Here is a 16,042-nt window from a genome sequence, read left to right on the forward strand (position 1 = left end):
ACAGTGAGTTAATATAGCTTGTCATAAACTGACATGAAGTATAAATAACTTCTGTTTTTCAAAGGAGAAAAGGTACTCTAGCTGTATAATTTCAGTGTTTTATTAATTGTTCTATATTAGTTTCAGTTCTAAATCAATAGCTGGAGCAATTTTAATTAATTTTAATGAATTTCATTAGTGATAGCCGGTATCCTTTTATGTAATAGATAGGGACATGTGAGATTAATTTATATACCATTTAAGACATTACAGTACTTCTGGAAAGACCTGGCATTTTGTCCATGTGGAGTGACAGGTGTTAGCTTCCCATTGGTACTGCAATTATCACACCTGCCAAGCAAACCTAGAGCTCCTGGGATTTTGTTGAGCCTGATGAGCATGTTCATTTTTGTGATGGGCAGTGGGAAGAGGAGAAGGCGGTAGGGAAAGAAGGTGGGAACTTGCTGCCAGAACCTCATGTCCCCAGGTCGTCTCCAAGAGGGATCTCCAGAATAGACTGGCTTGATGCGGGACACGGGCTGAATGCCTCTAACTTCCATAATTAAAAGGGAAACAAGAACAAACCAAGTTTGTCTTATATATTACTGTATTTATCACCATCATTTGCCTAACAAAACAATTGGCAATCTCATTATCTGCAGAGTAGCTGTATTATCCACAAAACTGTCAGCCAGGCATCAGATCTCTTTGTTTACTCTTCATTTAACAGATCATGTGAAAGCAAACTTGTAGCTTTATGTATCTTTGCAAGCACTTTTTTTCCTGAGCTGTTTTAGAGAATGGCTCAAGCATTATTTAAACACCAAGACATCTTAAGGAGGTCTAGGATTTTATTCAAATTTATTCTTTTTTTTTTTAATGTAATAGGATATCTTAATCTGTTTTCTATTCTGTGTTGTTTAGAAAAAGCAAGACCAGCATTCTCTTTTTAAGTCATTAGTATGATATTCATGGGTACTGAAGACTTAATGCTTTCCAGAGCTGGAACAGCAGGAGGAGGAGGAGGAAGGAGAAATAGAGATAATCCAAAGGGAAGAAAATAAAGGATATTGTGAACTTGGATTTACATGAGATGAAGAGTTAGCTAGACAGTATTAATACAGTTTGTTCCAGATGACAGGAACTACAGACAAGAAGTTTGGGTAGGGGCCAAAACGTCTGGTGGGGAAGCAACAAAAACTACGGCTGTAGCAGTGTGGGGGATAGAGAAACATCAGGCTGTTGGTCAGAGAGTGCTTTTGCTTTATAAACTGATGAAAAATAGTTGGGAACTATGTGAAAATATCACTGATGTGGTTGTGGTTTTCTTTGAATGAGAAGGCAGAAAAATTATCATGACCTGAAATAAGAATTTATGGATTTTGGGGAAGTGAAATGGAACATATGGAAAGGATTATTCAGGGTTGAACAATGAAAGAGAAAGGTGTGCAACGTAATGGAAAATGAACAAGGTGAAGCATTTACAGATACTGGTAAATAGTGGGTGTGATAGATTTATGGGCAGATGACAAGGGGTCAAGTGGAAGGCAAACTAAGTCACCTGGTAGTCAGCAGGCTTTTGCAGTTGAAGAAAATGAGCCATAATTTAACCAGAAGGGTTTGAGAAGGAGGTATATGGGTTATTCATATTACCTATCTCAAAATCAGAAGATGTTTCCAACCGTAGAAGAGGTTGCTGCAGAGACGAGCAGACCTGCTGTGTCAGCCCTGTGTGGCTGAGCAGTTGCTTTGTGAATTCATGGTTTCTGTTTTCTTTACAACATTTGGCAGCTGGCATGAAACATTTAGAGTGGTCACTGCTACTCGGGTGATAGAATGAGAAGTCTCTTTAGTCTAGAATTAATTTTCTGTATTCTAAAGTATTTCAACTACCCGTTTAGGATTTGATTGATGTGGTTAATTCTTACATTTGCCTAATAAAATTAGGCAAAATAATTAGGCAAACACCTTCCCCGAGTGTTTTTAAAGAAACAGATGTCTGCCTTTCTCTACACAGAGATCTACTCCTTTCTCTGTGGCTATGGATTTCTAATGCTTTCAACCATGCAAAATGGAAAAAATACACATAAAGTTAATCTAGTCTCCTTTGTAATATAAAAAGAATTTGGTGGCTACTTTTTTTGTAAGTGTGAGTTTTATTGATACATTTCACATTCCTGAAACATTCATTTATTAATACTTGTTTATCCTTACTGACTTCTAAGGAACTTATAACTTAATAAACAATTTAATGAAGCAAGAGGTGCAAAAATGTTGCATATTACAGGAGTCTTGTGATGGACAAATACTGCACTCTAGCAAAACAAAATGCTGCAGTACTGCAAATAAAAAAAAAAGGCAAAAGAAGATGAACGTTGCCTCTATAAAGGATTGACTTTGCATTCTGGGGTTGAATGCTTTTTTTCCCAGCACTGTTTGGACTAAGCTGGTTGACATGGCAGTTTTCCTCCACTCACTCAGTTACTGTCACTGGGATCTGGCAAGGATGAATGTGCTCCAAAATAAAAGCTTTGTTTTGACTTTGAGAGACCATTTTCATGTGACACTGCCCTGACTCAGCACCCCTCAGCTGCATTTGGTCACTGACACTGTTGGTTTTCATTACAGAGCTGTTGTAATGCCGTGATCATTGACTTAAAACCTGAAAATCCTATGTCAGTGCTTTGGCCACCATTTTGCACTGATTTTGCCCAAGATGTTCCAAAATTCCTGCCTAAATCGGCTCAGTAGAAGTTTTCCTGCAGATATAAAATGGAGCCAGTCTTCATTTTTCAGCTTTTAGCCTACAGTCATTATTCAAGCCAAATACTAGGGAAATCAATGTGAATTGGCATGGCTATACTCTGCCATATCAGGTCCTTCTTGTTGTTCTATATGCAGATAATATTTAGTATGAAAGTCTGCTTCATTACAGACCAGAACTAAATGTTTAGTTTTCTAATTTAATGGGAATTTCATATAAATCAAGCCAAATTTTTTTCCAGAAAATGTTAATATATGCGAGGTGTGTTTAAAAGCATTATGGAAATGTTGCTTGTTTTCTCAAAATAGAGTAATCCTTTGTGTGAGGTCAAACTTGGTGGCAGTTTTGAGATGCAAGCAAATAGATAATGAGTAATCTATTGATCTTGAACTTCTGTTTACCTCTGTAGAAGAAAGCAAAGGTAATTTATTTTGTTCATTAAGCAAAATACATGCTTTTTTTTTTTATTTTTGTCTTCATTTTCAGTATCTAAGTTTTATGTCCTGGGAAAATTACATCTTTTATTTCACCATAATTTTGAAAATTTCCATAAGGTAACTTTTTCCTTTGATAGTGCTAAAACAAACTGCAGCACTAGAACCTTTTTGCAGGATGTTAGGAAGGGCTAATACGGTCATGGTAATGAAATCTGGTATCTATTATAATAATAAATACTTCTATTACATTTTTTTTATAGCCTCTGATGTGGGAGACAAATATAGTATCTTTGTCTTTTATAGGTGTGTACCGGTAGTATTTTGTTTCACATATCAGAATATAATTGCCTGGGCTAAACGGTGTATAGATATATGTAAATATTTTTAGGAACTACACATGTTTTCATGAACTGTGAATGAACTGTTGCACATTCACATACTCATTATTTCTTCATTCTTTCTTCGCAATAACTTTCAGTCATGGCCTTTATTGAATAAATCATTAAGAACAATCTTATACAAGTGGGGCAATATATCACAGTGCTGGCTCCAGTAAGGTGATAAGGAGGGGGTGGGGTTGTTGCCTTCTCTTGTAGGTAAAATTTATCAAATAGTAAGCACTGTGTTGCAAATATTTTCCTGCCCAATGAAGAGCAAAGCATGTTTGATGAAATGAGAGCAAAATGAGACAAATATGATTTAAGTTAACTGCTACTAGTGAAAAGCTTTTCAGAAATAATAGTTGAAGCAATAAAATCGTACTCATTGAAATTTGCATGCAGGTAAGCTTTGGTTTCTTAGGTGGGGAATTCAGTGGCAACATTAAGTAATAAATTGAGGTAAAATAACCCAAACCACACGGTCATTCTTCATCCCTTCTCCCCACCTTAATGTATGACTTCTCATCTTCAGAGCAGGAGCGTTGTCATTGCATCCAGCTCGCTTTGATTTGTGCCTGGGGCCAAAATCTGAATTGTGCTCACAGAAGCTGCTGAGGAGATAGTGCCCAAAATGAACTAAAATTGACTTCTTTCTCCGGCACTTATTATTATTCAGTGGGTATAACATGCAGGACACTCTGAGACTTTGATTGTCCATGGAAGGTGTGATTTCCTTGATCAAAATGGCAAGATTTATTCTAACTCCTTAGAGATATAGTATTTTTAACAACATGAAAATTCTCTATTAATGATTAAAATAGTCTTACGCATAGCACAAGTTACAGGGCGGTATTTGCTTTTGCTAAGATGTGTCTAGTGGACAGATATTTATTGAAACCTGCTGTTAACTATTACCAAAGAAGATAGTATTTTCTCTTCATTTAGAGAAAATGATATTTAAGTGATAACAAGTCATGAAATGGAATAAGTAGAAGTGTGTATATGATAAAAGAAAAGCAGTATATAGTCCTCTACACATGCAGAGCTGTAAACATTACAGGTTAACTTTGAAGAAAAATAGTCTTGTTGTTCAAGTAAACTTTGCTATTCCAGACTGCAGAAAAACCATATGTGGGAGTGAGTGAGGGAGTACAGACTTCTGATAAATCATTTGTTTATACTCTTTCTCTATGCTCCAAAAATAAATAGAGGTAAGGTGGGATTTGAAAAATCATTCAGGAAATGTTTGAATTTTAACATTCATTCGAGTAGGACCTAGATACCTAGACAGCTTGGCAGCAGAAATGTAACTATAAAACAGGGGCTGGGTTATGTGATCGCCAGCTCTTTCTAAAAGCTTCTTTGGCCAGAGAACTTAGTTGGATGGGGGCCTCAGGCCCTCTAGTATGAGGTTGTTCCTTTTCTGGTTTTCAGGATTTCTGAAGGTGGATAGTAACTCTTAAGGCTTGTTTTTGCTAATTTAGCATTCTGCTTTGCGTGCATCTGGAAACTACGCAAATTGTATTTGACTACGTGTAAAAGCATAATGGTACAGGAACCTTAGAGGACTTCCCTTCAAATTGGATACTGCTTCACAGCTTTGCAATGAGATACAACTTTTCTTTAGGGAAATTAAACCATTTTATCAAAAAAGAAGCATCTGCCACAACAGCTCAGGTCCTTCTAACAAGAGCGAGTTTAGACACTGCAATAATTCAGACTGTACATTGAAAGGGGAAAGTGCCCTGAAAAAGGGGTGTCTTGGGCAGAGAGTATACAAAAACTCATTGTAGCATTCGTACCACCCAGGCTGCAAACATTAAATCAGTTATTTATGCTGTACGGATGTTGCTGAACCTAGTTACTTCTACCTAAGCCTGCCACTTTTGGTCCTCACCATGTTGTACAAAACTGATATAAGTTTTACAACCCAAATTAACTGATAACATGTTGAGAATACCTTTGTAAGGTATTTTTGCCTTATGAGAACCAGGCATTTATCCTACGTAGGCTTAAATGTGATGAATACAAAATAGTTTGAATCAGAAGGGGAATAAATAATGAGTATTTTTGTTACGTGCAGCAGGTCTTATGTTACTCATTGGCTTAAAAAATATAGTATTACTACTTTGGTACAGTGTAGTATAGCTCACAGAAAACACTTTTGGCTTCCTTAGTGTTGTTTCAAACCACTGAGTATATTTTGCCATGTTTTAAAGCATAATGGAAGAGCAATGTACATTTTTTCATGTCACTTCATTCACAGCCTCTGTAAATGGAAACTTCTTAAGGAAATCTTGCAATATTTCAGGGGCATGTTTGTGTTTGGAGTTTGACCTGCTCGCTTTTTGAGAACTACTTTCTTGCCAGACTGACTACCAGACACGCTCATCATTTGCAAAATCGAAGGTTTTACTCATATTATCTTTGGAAATGCATTTTCTACTCTTTTGCCCTTTTTATGGGATCTTGTTTTCCCTGAAGATCTATTATGCCAAATTTTCTTGTCTTTTCTCATCCTTCAGACTGATTTTTCTCATTTATGCATTCTTCTTATTAAATTCATGCTTATCAGGAGTCACATTTTATTTTCAAAATTATCTTTCTTATATCCAGAGTTCTGTATTTGGATGTAGTTTACCCAGAAACAAAAATGTTGGTTGTGTTTTAAAATTTGTTGCCTTTAACTGAATGACCCTTGCCTAACTTAAAATTCCTGCATACAGATTTTTTGTTAACCTCACTTTCTCTGTGTTTGTAGAGCAGTGTTTTGCAAGTATAGGGCACCGTGTGTTTTGTCATCCAGGCTATAACAGCTGGAGGGAAACCTCTGCTTTTTGCTGTCATCATAAAAATAGAGTTTTTCCTTTTGTACACTCAGGAAACTCAGTATTTGAAGTTGCACATTTATTAGTTATTTAAGCAGCTCTATGTAGACCCATACGGGCATAATGGTTTACTTTTAAAAAATATTATGTATTATAATAACAATTTCTTTCTTTCTTTCTTTCTTTTTTTTGCATTATATTATTAACATTTAAAGTACTTTCAAAATAAATATCTGGAATAATACCATTTTTTACTGTAAATATTGTCAAGGAATATTTTTCTGCTCTGTGGCATGTGGATTTTTTTCAGAACAGGACATTGCAACTGCTGAATAATTTCAGAGCTATTGCATACCTGGGAATCTGCCATGTCTTTCTTCTTCAGGTCTGTCATGGTGTGGTTTCTTAAATAGACTGAGTCAGTCCATAGAGGGATAGCATGCACAACTTCCATATAGACATCACTGGGCTGGTTTTGGTTTGTTTTTTTTCTATCCTGCTTATGTGTTGGGCATCTCCCAAATAATCTCTTGACAACTATGAACTCACTTGTAACAAACCAATACTTTCCACATGCTTAGTTAACTTATTCACCTTTTAGGCAGTGCAACAAATGAGTATAAATATTCTCTGTTTCCCATTCCTTAGAACTAAATGCTAAGTGGTGGTGGTAGTAAAATTCAGAGTTTGCTGGTTTGGTTAAAAAGGTCCTTTTCCTACAGACAAATGTGGTTTCTCTTGAGACATATAGAAATGTCCTTCGAAAATTTATGTAGGAAAGTTTGTCGCTAGGTGGCAGAATCAGACTGTATTAGTACTAACATTTTGTATGATTCGTCCACTTGGCTTCTTTCTAGTCCTTAAATACCCTATACCCAGCACTGAATAGTATCTAATGTTAAAAAAAATTCTAATAAATGCAGCTCTTCTGAAGGAGTATTTTATTGAGATAGCAGGTATAGTATGCTGGACTTTAGAATTGTAAATATTTTATTAATACTTCACTTTGGATCGTGATAAAACCTGTTCTTCTGAAATCTTCCCTCTCATATTTTAGAAATATTTTAGTATTCAAAATTTAGATGATCTGTCAATGAAGACATGTTATTCCCCTTTGGCATTTTCCAAAGATGCATAATATTTAGGTATTGCTGAATGGGTATATGAGGTATTTGTATGTGCAAATGTCCTTTATTGTCCCTAAATGCCATTTTTTCATATGAGAACAGCTACTGCACAGGCATAGTTAAAGTTACTTATGAATTAGGGTTTTCCTGCGTGGGACAATTTTAAATCTCCTTAATCGGGGACATAATCAGAATCCAAAAAGCTCTGCTCTACTTGGAAAAATGGTGATTATACCATTTGTATTCTGCTCTTAATTTATGGCTTAACTTACACTGAAAAAAAATCATTGTGTTTCAGTATAGATGATATCTTGGTGCCTGGATTTGACAGATGCATCTGTATGGGAGCAGTGATGCAGAACTTCAGGACATCTTACTTTGAGGGGTAATGCACATGTTTTGAAAACATTGTAGAAACATCTCTGATCATTTACTATGTGCTGAAGTGTTTGGAAAGTGTTTGGAATATTTGAAGGGCCATATGGAACTTCATTTCTTTTTCGAGGCTATGCTACACAGCATGTTGTAGGCGGCTGTGAGCCAAGAATGTCCTACAGATATCGATTAAAGGTCACTGGCCTCAAAGGAGCTTTTCCTTATAGTCCAGTTATCTCTGTGTTCCCTACTAGAAGGCTGTGCAGATTTTAAATTATAATGAAGTGAATAATTCAAGGACTCCTTAGACAGATTAAAAAAAAAAAAAAGGAATGATTAAAATAACATGTTTTCTGGGCAGACATTAGGGAAATCACATAATTTTACTTTAATAATCAGATTAACTAGCATGGACTAAAGTTATTCTGTAGATTAAAATAGAGTTATAGCAGTCTCTAGAATACTGTCTAACATAATTTTAAAAATGAAGAATAAAACATTACTTGATTTCCTTATTTCTTTTTTTTTTTCATCCGTTTTTAAAAATCTTTTTTGTCTTAGCCAAGTATAGGTTGTTTGAGGTGAGGAGGTGGAAAAACAGCTGTATACATTTTATATAGCCTATCTCATGCTTTCTGGATTTCGGAAGAATCCGATTATGATACCAGAAACATTCCTATCAATGAAAGTGTAGACATACATGCTTTTTCCTGTGTATTACTTAGAAATTTTATTGAGAATATAAGGTACATTTCTCTTCAGGTGTCCAAGACATTGGTGTGTGAATGCCTTGCTTTGAACATGTTGTACTTCTGAAATTGTTAAATATTGCTTTTGGAGGTTCTCAGTGGGATGAGAACAACAACAGAAAGGACATTCTTAAGCAAACAGAAGTAAGAGTAACTTCTGTACCTGCCCGGTGCTTGGCTACCATAAAAATAATATAAAAATCATTAATGATGAAAATAATAAATAGTTTTTTTCTAATATAAATATTCTCAGGCTTGAATCATGTCTGTTGTTCAGAGGTTGTAGTTCTGCGTATTTTTTGATGACACCCGAAATAACATCAAGAATTAATTTTTTTGTCATGAGCCTTTTTCATTAAATCTCTAACTTGGTATTGCAGATTTTTTTCCACAGTGAAGGAGAGCTATATTAAAATGTAAGCATATGTTTTTATAGACACTGTGGATGTTTAAAACTGATAGCGTTTAAAAGTTGTTGTATGGAGTATGTGGAAGACTTAGATGCAGTAAAGTAAGCTTAAGCAGATTCCTCTGTTTCAAAGCAGATCTTCCAAAGCTGAGACAATTCTTTATGCATTTGTAACAAGCCCTTAGTTTTTCAAAGAATGACAGCTTGCTTAAAATAATTTTTAGAGTTGAAAAATATTACTGTGCAAGTTGCCCACATTATTACAGGCAGGATCTAATCCCCGGCATAACCTAAGCAACAGAGTTTTATTGTCATACTCTTGCTCCTGGCTGAACTGGAATAACTGTGGAGAATCCACTGCAGCAGTAGTTAAACTGTTCCAAAGATTAATTACTCCTGTTAAAAAGGTACACCTTGTTTCTGGTGTATACTTCATTAGTTCCACTCTCCAGTCAATGCATCTTTCTCTGCCTTTGCCCACTACACTAAAAAGCTGAGATGTCATCATTAGTTTTTATTCCCTATTTAGGTAACTTTCCAACTGCATTCAAGCTTTTCTAATTCATAACTGCACAAAGCAGAAATCTCTTTAAGTAGTTTTATTGCAGGTTGCTTGCTTTGCAATTAGACAGTGTTAGTTCATGGCAATTGTCAGTTTGATCTAACATCCAGAAAGTCTTAATGCTAACATGTTGGTCCATACGTATATAGAATCATAAAATCATAAAATGGTTTGGGTTGGAAGGAACTGTAAAGATCATCTAGTTCCAAACCCCTGCCACAGGGAGGGACACTTACCCCTGGATCGTGTTGCTCAAAGCCTCATCCAACCTGATCTTGAATTCCAGATATGGGGCATCTATGGCTTCTCTGGGCAACCTGTTCCAGTGCATCACCACCCCCACTGTAAGACATTTCTTCCTAATACGTAATCGAAATCTCCCCTCTTTCTGCTTAAAACTGCTACCCCTTGTCCTATACCTGCACTCCTTGATAAAAAGCCCCTTCCCATCTTTCCTGTGGGCCCCCTTCCAGTACTGGAAAGCTGCTCTAAGATCTCTCAGGGGCCTTCTCTAGGCAAAAGAAGACCAACAAGACCACATGGGCATATAACATACATGGGAGAGTTGGTGTGTGTATCTGACTAAATAGAAAAGGAAGTTTAAGCCTGAAGTAACTTCTTGCACCAATTGCTTTTTTGTTACAGTTTATTAATGATTAACATCTAGAAGATTTTTAACTTTTTAAATAGTGTCTGCATATTATACACATCAAAACAGCATAGTTTTCTAATTTGTGTTTGTCTGGAAAGATGTTCAATAAATCAGAAAAGAAACTACTCGATTTGAAAAACATTTATCTCTCTCTTCGGTAAGTACAAGAGAATTCTGCTTAAATGAAGCATGCAATTTTAATCAATTGTACCCTAAGAAAAGAAGACAAACATCCACTGCTTGTTAATTGGTGAATGTCTTCACCAATGGACTCATCACTTATTCACTGCTTTCGATGCAGCCTTAAATTCTCTAAATGAAGGTGTTATCACCATGTGATATGACTGCCTGCACACTTGCAACTGAGCAGCGCAGACAATACATGAAGAATTAATTTCAAAAGACAAATATGTGACCTTCACCATCACAGATTCATTGTTTTCATCCAATAATCACATTTCCTGTGAAAGGTCAGATCTCTTGTGTGAAACCCAGGGGAAAACATATTTAATCTCCCTAACTAAAAGACTGGTTTCTTGTTAAAAATTACACTAAACTGTGAAGATTTCCCCACTCTGAAAAAGGGTTCTCATGTAGAACCACAGAGTCTTGTGATCTGGAAGGGGCCCACAGAGGTCGTCCAGTCGAGCCTTCTGCTCAGATCAGATCTTGCTGCAGCAGGTTGCTCAAGGCCTCGTTCAGTTGTGTTTTGGAGCTTTCCAAGAATGGAGACCCCACACCTTCTCTGTGCTCCAGTTCCAGTGTTTTACTGCCTCATGGTAAAATAAATTGTTTCCTTATATCAAGTCAGAGTTTTCCATCATCCAAGGTGAGTGTGTTTCCTGCCATTGTGCCCCTAGGAGAAGAATCTCTCCATTTTCTCTGCACCCTTTGTTTGATAGCTGAGGGCCACCATCATCTCGTTCTCTCTTCTCCGTGGGTCTTAATTTAGTTGTATTTATTTTCCACAAGCTCTCTGTTGCTTTAATTTATAGCTATTCTTTTGGGTTGGAATTTTGTCCTACACCTTTTTTCTGACTGTTCATTTGCAGGTTTGCAGTAGAGTTGCAAAGTTTTCCAGGGAAGTAAAATATGGTGAAATAGAAGACTTAAACTTGACATAGTTTGAATGTTTTCTTCTTTCCTTCTTTCCTGTTCTTTCACACTTTTTTCTCTTGTCTTGTTACCTTCTGTATCTTCTTTTCTTTTCCTCCTCTTTGAGAGTATTTTTTACGGCTAAGCACTGTCACTGTGCTTAGTTGTTATGTTCTTATCTTCTATTTTGCCCTTGCCTCTGGGTTTGTCCTTCATATTTTGGTTTCACAACTTGTTTCTTTGAGCCTTCATTGTCTCTGCTTTCCCTCTTCACACATGGACTGTCTGTTATGGGCCTCTATAAATGATTCTGGGACTATTCCAGTGCTACGAATTTACCTGAAAAATATTTGCTTTGGGTTACCTAGCAAATAAACACAAGGAACTATAAAAATGTGAAATCCAAAAATAAGCCCTGGTTTTCTTTTAACAAAAAGAAGTTAAAATTATTTGGCGAACAAAAGGATACAAACACTATATTTGATCTTATTTTGTTTCCTTTAGAGGTATTTTTAAGTTAGACTCTGAAAAGTCTCCAATGAAAGCCATATCTGAAATATTTAGTAATATCAATGATATTAGATCTTATCACAACTTTGAATAATATATTACATGAAACATAGCTAACTGAAAATTGTGATATGGGTTCTATTGTTGGAGTAAGTAAGCTGGAAACTAAAAGATATCGGAACATTGTATTACAAAATGTGAAGATTAATCATCTACCAGCAGCAGCTTAATATTATATGGCTAAAATGAATGTGCCCAACAATTGTTTTTGAAAAAAAGCTTTGTGCTTTACTTTCTATGGGAGAACCAAAGAATGGAGAGCAATTCCATTGGCTGTTACAGTAAACAATGTAATGGCAATTTTTTACATTCTTCAAGGAGGGTAAGAAAATGTTCTGGTCTAAAGCAACAGATTTAGAAGTGTTAAATAGCTTTATGATGTTATTTAAATGTTTTAATAAGGGTATTATACTAAGTTCTGTAAATGTCATTTACATTATAATTTCCATTATAATGTGAAATACCAAAAATGACATGCTATTGTGCTTTCAAAATTCAATTATCAGTGTATCTTCTTTTATATCAGGTTTAGCTATTATAGTTGCAAATTTTGTCTAAAAAATATTCTGCAAGCATTCTTGCTGAATTAAGACAGAAGAATGGAAGTGGAAAAGAAAGGTACAGAATACCTGTCTTGAATAGATTTCTTACATGATACATAGAGACTTTATGACATAAACATTGCTGTATATATCTAGAATCATATCAATATCTGTATTAAAATATAGAAGATTTTTTTTATGTAATTACTTTTTCATTTCTGGAAATTGCTATTTGCAGCCTAGTTTAGAGCACAGTTAAAAAACATCTTGTTATTTTTTTGTCATGTATTTTCCAGATATTCCTGAAGATGTTAAAGGTGAAAACAATTATATGCTTGTTGAGACTGCCGGCTGGAGGTTACCACTCCCTTAGCCCATGCATTGGATGCAGGTTCTCGTCTACTTAAGGTGATCCACTTAGTTTAATATCCAGTGAATACAGTTGGAGCTGGTTGAACTTGGTGCAAAGTGCATTAGAGTTTGTTTGATGACTCTGTAGGGGATGGTGATTTCTAGCCAGAGACCTGGTATCAAGTAGCTGAGGAATCAGAGCACACAGCACTGTAGGTATGTCTGGCACAATTGTGCATCTATGCCTTCATGTCTGTGTTATTCAGGAAACTGGGGGGCTTTGATAATCCCCTTTACCTCAGTTCTGAGCACTGAATGTCTTGGGTCAGACGTGACGTCTTCTAGATGGGATCTAAAGAGAGAAAACTTTTGCTGTGTGTATTCCTCATGTATTACTGAAGATCTCTGTTTTCTTGGCTCTAACCAGCAGGGATTTTTTTAATCTTCATTAATCCATTTATATATTCTTAGATTTGTTAAGAAAGAAATCAAACAAAATTAATACCTTTACTCAAAAATGGCTGTTCCATTAGCAGACTCCATCACTGCCAGATACTCAGCAGGCATCTTTTTCTGTGTCTGACCTCTCCACTTCATGTACATTTTGTGAGGGAGTTGCTTAAGGAAAACCTATTTCTCCATATTCAAAAGCAAAGAAGCACTCTACATCAGTGTATGCTGTGATCTACGTCCTGCTGATTATCTTCCCTGGTATCCTGAAAGTAGTATGATGCTATTTTCACTGAAAATCCAATATATAGTCAAATGCTAGCTTCTCTTTGTTGTAGGTCAGTTTTTAAGTCCCTTTTACTGAAGGATTAAAAAACTGCAGTTAAGTAGATCAGGCAGGCAAGTTCAGTGTGTTGGATGTGCAGAAAAAAACCCGTAATGCCAAAGAAAGAGGAAGGTAGCTCTGAATTAAACTTGTCTGCACTGGTCATTGTTCTTTATTTAGAGAATTTAAGGAATTTTCTATAGGCTAGATGACACATTCCCAATAATGTCAGTTTAGGTCTCATGTTCTGTAGGTGGGTAATTACATCTTTGGTTTCTAGTCTGTTACCACACACCACTTCTATACCGTGTGTTAAAGGGCATCAGCTAGGGTAGTCCAGAAATTACAGAACCTTAACAAAAAGGTTTCTTTTGGGATTCAGCAGATGTTTCTCAGTTAAGCTGTAAATCCATAAAAATCCTTGTGTGCTGATTGCTGCATTGTTTGGCACCTGTTCAGCCCTGATGGTTGGCAATCATGGAACTGATGATTGTGAGGAGGCTGATAAAATTGTTGTTAGCCTCCAGCAATCCTGTGCTTAAAACCTGTATTCCTTGTAATAGTTTTTGTTATAACAGTCTTGGCCTTTTCTTCCCTGGACTCTGGTCATCCACAGAAGTTGTTTCTTCTAACTGTAGCTTGGTACTCTTCAGTAAGAAACCCGTGAGCATCTTCTTACAGTGTCATCATATTTACTTAACTGGTAGAACAGCCACTATGTAGGTCTTTCCCTTGGATCATCCACGGGTCTGTCAACTGCCCTCTGCCAATTTTCCCATTATTTTGGTAAACAAAGCTGGTTTCACTGGGCAGCTTTATGCCCCGCACGCAGCTGTACTGCTGTGCATGGATATTTGATAAATTATGCAGGAGAGAATGCTGTTGCTTAGCTTCTTTCACAACCTGTTCATCATTCTTGTATTGCTTGAAGTGGTTCAAGAACTGATGGCCTCACTCTTTTATATATTTTCTTACACATATTGTCCCCGAGTTTGTGAAATTTATTCTGCACTCATTGAAGAAGTGTATGTTATGATTTACTGTCTTCGCTTGAAAAAAATTCTTTGTCATGTTTTTATCTCTGTCAAAATACATATTTGCAACCAAGGAGCCAAGGTTTGAAAGCTTTCTGAGTTTAGGGAGTATTTAAGGTTTCCACTGTGCAACTCTACATTCAATGGATACAGTGCATTGTAAATCAAGGAAATTACATCTGTTTGCTAATATAATGGTTTTAGACTATTTTTCTGAATTGTGAATTGCATTTACTCACTCAGCTGGCTTGTTTAAGCGATTTGCTTCCAACTCTGTCCCACAGACCTCACATGCAATTCTTTCTACAGGATAAATTCACTGCAGTGTCAGCTGGACTGTGACTCTACAGCTGACTGAGGATGATGGACAGTGATCAGACTTGTATTCTCTTTTGGCTTAATTTGCTTTCTTTACATTTTTACTATTTTTGGTGAATCATAGAACGGTTTGTGTTGGAAGGGATCTTAAATATCACCCAATTCCAGCCCCCCTTCCAGGGGCAGGGACATCCCACTGGATCAGGCTGCCCAAGGCCCCATCCAAGCTGGCCTTGGACACCTCCAGGGATGGGGCAGCCACAGCTTCCCTGGGCAACCTGGGCCAGGGTCTTACCACTCCATTGATGTGGTGTAGAATTATTATATCAATGACTGGATAAACCAGTATAATATTTTGGTTTGAATCCCATTATACTTAGCTATATATATAAGACAATACACCTTTTAATGCATCTTTAACCATACTGCAGCTGACAATTTGCATATTCATTTCCATGGCAGTTGGTCTGTTTAGTAAGTGGGATAAATACATCCTAGTACTTGGAAAAGACTGTGATAAATAGAAATTATTTCTCATTTAGAAATAAAAAAATAAACAGAAAACTTGATTTTGACATGATTGACACAGAGATGTTTTTTGTTCAAACACTGCATTAAAGGCTCATTGAATGATAGATCCTACAGTTTTCTAATTGTAACCTCTGAGGGATAAATGTGGATAATTAAGCACCAACCAATTTTGTGTCTGACTGTAATACACAGAACTGAAGAGATAACTATCCTGCAATAATAAGTTTTAAGATACTTGTTTATGTGTATATATCCACTATATATAAATGTATAGTAACACATGAGAGTTGCTGTGGAACAGGAGGAGTCATAGCAGAGCATGTCATCTGAAAATGAACTCAATCGTCTGATATTTCAATCATTTAAGAAAATAAGAATAATTTTTTATGAGGTATTTTTCAGCTGGAACAATAAAATATTACAGGGTTCTTTCACAGTATATTTTATTTTATTTTATGTATTTATTTATTTTTAAATTCTATCTATTTTCACTTTCTATTATGGTCAAGATTTTGAGAACCGGAATGGTGTTAAACTAAATGAAGTGGACCATCCAAGAACCAC

Source organism: Phaenicophaeus curvirostris, chromosome 9 (assembly GCF_032191515.1).
Source record: "Phaenicophaeus curvirostris isolate KB17595 chromosome 9, BPBGC_Pcur_1.0, whole genome shotgun sequence".
Taxonomy (NCBI): Eukaryota; Metazoa; Chordata; class Aves; order Cuculiformes; family Cuculidae; genus Phaenicophaeus; species Phaenicophaeus curvirostris.